Below are 6,000 nucleotides of genomic sequence, written 5' to 3'. Positions count from 1 at the left end.
GAAGTTGGGATACTATTCCATGTTTTATTATATAGTTCTGGAATGTTAAATCCATAAACTCTCCACCTCGATCAGATCGAAATATTTTGATCGTTCTATTTAATGCATTTTCAACTTCAACCTTGAATTCTTTGAACTTATCAAAAGATTCAGACTTATATTGTATTAAATAAATGTACCCATATCTTGAATAATCATCAGTATAAGTGATGAAATATTCATAACCTCCCTTAGCTTTTACATTCATCAGACCACAAAGGTCTGAATGTACTAGCTTTACAAGTTCTTTGGCCCTATAACCTTTTCTAGTAAAAGGCCTTTTAGTCATCTTGCCTTCAAGGCATGACTCACACACAGGTAAAGAATTTTCTTCTAACTTGCTTAGAAGTTAATTATTCAACAACCTCTCAATCCTATTAAGATTAATGTGTCCTAGTCTTAGGTGCCAAAGTTGGGCATTTTCCTTAGGAGAAATTCTAAGTCTTTTATGTTGAGTTTCAACAGTTTTAAACATCTCTATGTTATGGAGCGCATTTGTTGAGCATATACAAATTGTTCTCTAGTTTTGCAGAACATATATCAACACCATTCTTTGTAATAAACACTTTATTGAGAGAAAAGTTGATTTGATAATAATGTTCTGATAAATACTTTACAGAAACTAAGTTCCTTTTTAAATCAGGAACAACATATACATAATTCCGAATGAGAAATTTGTTCTGTAAAGTCAACCAGAGATCTTCCATTGCCACAGCTAAGACGACGTGCTCAGTTTCAACTCGCATCGTCATCTCACCAGCATCAAATTGCCACCAGGAACTAATTTCCTGAAATGAAGAAAAAACATGATTAGTGGACCTAAAGTCAATAATCCATGCAGAATCATCATTTTCCACTAAACATGTTTCTAAGACAAGCAAATCACATTTACATTTTTTGGCCTTCTTCTTTTCCACCAAATATCTAGGGCAGTTCCTCTTCCAGTGCCCATCCTGGTTGCAATGCAAACATTTTCCTTTGTCAACCCTGACTTGTTGTATACCCATTGGTTCAATAACTCCTAAGTTAGCAACAACCTTCATCTTTCCACCCCTTTTCTTCTTCTACTTTTTGGTGCTGGAGGAAAAAGGTACAGATTTAGTTCCAGAGGTCGAACCTTTGTGGAACTTTTTAGAAGATGAAACAACATTTGCTTCACCCTTCTTCTCCTTTCTTTTCAACAATGATTGGAAAGTCTGTAGCTTGTTGAGTAGGATTGTCAGGTTGTAGTCAATCCTGTTCAAAACAACATTGCTACGGAAGTATAGGAAACTTTCAAGTAAAGATTCCAGTATAATGCTAACTTGGTTGGCCTCATCAATGCTTGACCCATTCATCTCCGCCACGTTAAAGTTAATCATCATGTTGAGAACGTGTTCTCGAATGGATGCCCCCTCTTGCATACAGACATTGAAGATGTACTTTAGGGTGTTGTGTCTGAGCTGTGCAGACGGTTTTCCGAACATTCCTTTTCAGGGACTCCATGATCTCACAGGTTGTGAACATGAGCTCATGCTTTCTGGCCAAGACTTCATTAAGGCTTGCCAAGATATACGCTCGGGCCTTCTCGTTTGCCCATATCCAGTGCTCATATGCTTTTTGAACGTTTCGAGGAGCATTAGGAGGTGGAATGGGAGGACACTCCTCCATCAAGACAAAACGCAGGTCATCAATGATTAAAATAGTATTGATCGTGTTTTTTCAACTAGTGTAGTTCTCGCCAGTTAATTTATTGGTGGCAAGTAAACTAAGTGTAGCGATAGCCATTTAAAATTTTCTGAAAAAGAACGAACTTATTTTAGTCTACTTGCATTATATCACTTTTAGAAAACCAATTAAGTTTAGCAAAATAGTCTAGTGTACCATAGACTATTTTGCAACGATGCTTAAGTGAGGCAGGACAAAAGTCATCGTAGGGTGATCAAGTGCCCTTTCACTGAAATGAGACATTCTCAACCATTAGACAGAAACAACTCCTTGTAACTGTAATTAATAGTCACCATTGTTTGGTTCAGAATTTGTTAACATCCTTAACAATTCTATGTAAATGTAGTCCCTCATTTTAGGTTCTAGAGTCCCACCCCAATGAGCCAACCATAAGGAAAAACCGATTGGAACAAGAGACTAAAGTAACCCTATCCATTTTTGGAGATCAAATAAAGCGTCATGCAATACAACCATCCTTTAGGGGGACACCCATGATGCCACGAGGCGATGTATGAAACTTTATTCAATCTAATGAGAGAGACCGAGGGATGTGTTGTCACGCATTCCGCTTTCACTTACTATAAACACTCTCTTCATTCACCTTGGTATTAACCTACCCAAATACCACTTGTATGGGGACACCCATGGTGCCTCAAGGACGAGAGTAGATCTTATGGTGTGAACTTTTAGGGAGAAACGTGTAGAGGCAAAACTGAAGTATCATATACCTCATTTTCCTCCCACTGAGTGTTCTACTTAGGGTTAATTAACTCAAGATTAATTTGCTAAAAAGCAACTCGTCTTTGATGATTAAACAACTTTGACCCAAGTCTCATTAAACTCTTTAATAGACTTTCATCAAACTTGCATGCATATTACAAATCTATCTAATTCACCTTTCAAAGTAGGTTCCCTGGTAGGGGTGCAACGTTTCCATCGACTTAAGTACCTCGGCCTAGCTAGAATCCGCCTTAGACAAAAGGTCCCTTAAAAAATGATTATAACTGAAGGTTTGCATGCAACTCTTTATTATTGATTTTAAGTCTAATTTCATTTAATATTACAATTATAAGTAAATGAAACAATTAAAACTAACTATTGCATGCTAGACATACATAAGTTATTTATAACATTTATAAATTAACCTAAGGTAATGTCATGCTTCATGCAATATTTATTCATTACTAATATATAACATTTATGTAACTAAATAATGAATCATGCTATAACATACATTCCATAGAACCATGCTATAATATAAATGATGCATGGATATGCTGTAATGCATGCATACATATACTATAACTCTTATATTATATGATGCATGAGCATTCTTTATGTAATTTAAATCATGCATACTAATAGATTATACCACTTATAATATAAACTAATGCATGAAAATAAATGCATAACCTATGGTATGTTTTAAAACTATATGACATACATTATGACATATAATAAAAACATACATCACATGTATATTTATACTAAAAGTTGATGGATTGGGATAGAACCTCTCTAAACAAGAAATTAAAAGGCTAACTATTACAAGAACTGAGTCAACCGGTTCAGAACAAGTGAACTGAGTCTTGAACCGTTCACCTCGAACTGCTCCACAAAGAACACCTTGTAGCTAATTGTGTAGTAAACGCACCATGAGTCGAGCAGCTATGCATCGAGTATGCAACACTATGCGACCGCGTAGCTAATGACTATGCGATGAGCATGATAGTCTACGCGATCGTGTAACACGCAAGCAAGCATTGAGTATCCAATACCGCGCGATCGTTCAACGAGCGAGCGCCTATGCCTTCATGTAGCCAATGCAACACAATCGTGTAGCAAAACCTACATGATCGTGTAGCATTAGCTATGCGATCGTTTAACAAATGCTACACGATCGTGTGGGAAACTCTACATGATCACATAACAAAAGCTATCCAATCATTTAGCTCTAGCTACACGATGCGGTAACCTCTGTTTCGTCTTCTCTATCGAAACTCTAAACTGCAACCCTTCTTTGAAGCTTCACGAGCGACTCAAAACTAACAAATTTACAGACTCGATTGCAATGTTTAATGCCAAAAAACGCAGGGACCTTTTATAAACCAACTTTGTAAATTTAAAGAAAGCCTTAAACTGAAATTTCTTCCTGAAACATCCATCAACAATACATCCACAAACATTTATCACATAAATGCAATGCAGATTATAAAATCCACTAGTACTGCAAAAGAATTCAATACAAGAATGGAATTTGGAATAAAAAACCAACAACCTGTCTCTGATACCAATTGAAGGAACTCTTATGAGGAGAACCTTGAGCGGAAGCGGATCGTCCAAATTTCATTAATTATCGAGCATTAAGTTTACAGTAAACATACAAGTGATATGCATTTAAAATAAATTAAGCATGCTATATAAGAAAAAGGATTTCAATGGAATCCTTGGTATTCTCGGGGTGAGAACCCAGGATTGTTGGACTTTTACTATTTTGGTTAGGAAGGAAAGTTTAGGTGGAGAAGGAAGAAGAATGAGAGCTTTCACATAAGGCAAACTTACAAAATTTTTCTGTAGAAACTCTCTTAATTGTTCAGCCAAATTGCAAATCGTTAAGGAAGAAGAAAAACAAATTTCTTTTATTCCTTTTTCAATAAAATAATAACCGCCCCACTAAAGTGAGTGGACAGAAAAGATGGGGAATGGAGTTGTAACTCCCTTCTTTTTATTCAAATAATAATAATATAATATAAATAAATATGATAACCAACTTATCATATTATATTTATATTAAATTATATGTTATATCAAATATAACATATAAACTATAGTTGTAATATTGTATCACATACAGTATAAACTATAGTTGCTTTTTTCTACTATATGACATTTAATATAAATCATATTTATATTAACTTTAACAACAATGAATCTCATTCATAAAAAATATATTTGAATCTCATTCAAATATATATTTCCTCCCATTAAACTATACTATATCAAATACATTATGACAATTATATCATATATAATTGAAACAATTTAATTATGTCATATATAATTAAATCTCTCAATTAATTTGAACAATTTAAATTAACCCAAAAACTGATTCTCAACTAAATTCTTTTGAGCTACCAAGGGACCTCATGAACCTATAGCTTGAAGCTCCAATGGTACATGAATAATTAATTAAACTCTTTAATTACATTATTCACTATCCGTTAACTGTCGGGCACTCCACTAAAGATCGACAGCTGCACTCTTCACACTACAAATATATTTATGTGTCCATTAGATATAACCAATCAACAGTACGATGAACCTTCACAAATTGCTCGTAAACACAACTGGGTCAAATTACCATTTTGCTCCTGTAGTTACTTCTAACTTCTTAAGTACCACGGATCCCTCTAATGAACAATAGATCATAGTTCCACTATGACTAAACCCCTCTCGGGCCAGGAAAGGTGTGGTACCACATTTTCAAGACCCAGAATTAGCCCTTAAGGGAGAATTTATCTACTTACCCCTATTTCGGAGAAGGAGTGAATTCCATCTTGTGTAGCTATGTTTCCAGCTCCCCAAGCAGACGAATCCCCAAAATGGTAGGCTTGTTGAGTCGGCGATATGACCACTCCCACCCATACAAATCAAAGGACTACCCTCATAGGCTCCTTTCACAACTCACTCAGGATTCAAGTCATATTATCTATAGTCATCCTGGTGAAATGTAAGTCTCTATTATGAACGGTGTTATATAATAAGATTAAACATTTTGTGGTCTGGTCTTATACAAACTCCTTCGTATAGAATATCCTCGCTCGCAATTTAATACATAAATGATCAGGATTAGATCATTTGTAGTACTTTACAATAATTATAACACCTACAAAGCGGGTCATACTCGTAGTGTCACCAGGATAAGGTACCCAACCTTATCCATATACTACAAACCATTCAGATTATCACTTAATGATCTGCTCATATGTCTCCACATACATGTTTAAGTTACAAAGATAACCTTGGATATTAGTTTATTGGTTTGTGGTTAATGCAGTTAAAATATCACATATTTTATAGACAAAGTGAATAAAATACCATATATTTTATTAATTACATAAAGAGTTTGCTCATATAAAGTTTACAAACTATAGAACCCTACGAGATTTAGGGCATTAACTCAATATAAACTTGTAAAATAGTATGCTTTAGAGAAAGGAAAGAACCATTTTCACCTTTGTAGATTTTCAAGCT

The sequence above is a fragment of the Benincasa hispida genome, chromosome 1, assembly GCF_027475165.1.
Source record: "Benincasa hispida cultivar pf3 chromosome 1, pf3_genome.v1.1, whole genome shotgun sequence".
Classification (NCBI taxonomy): domain Eukaryota; kingdom Viridiplantae; phylum Streptophyta; class Magnoliopsida; order Cucurbitales; family Cucurbitaceae; genus Benincasa; species Benincasa hispida.
Note: the sequence above shows the minus strand (reverse complement) of the source record.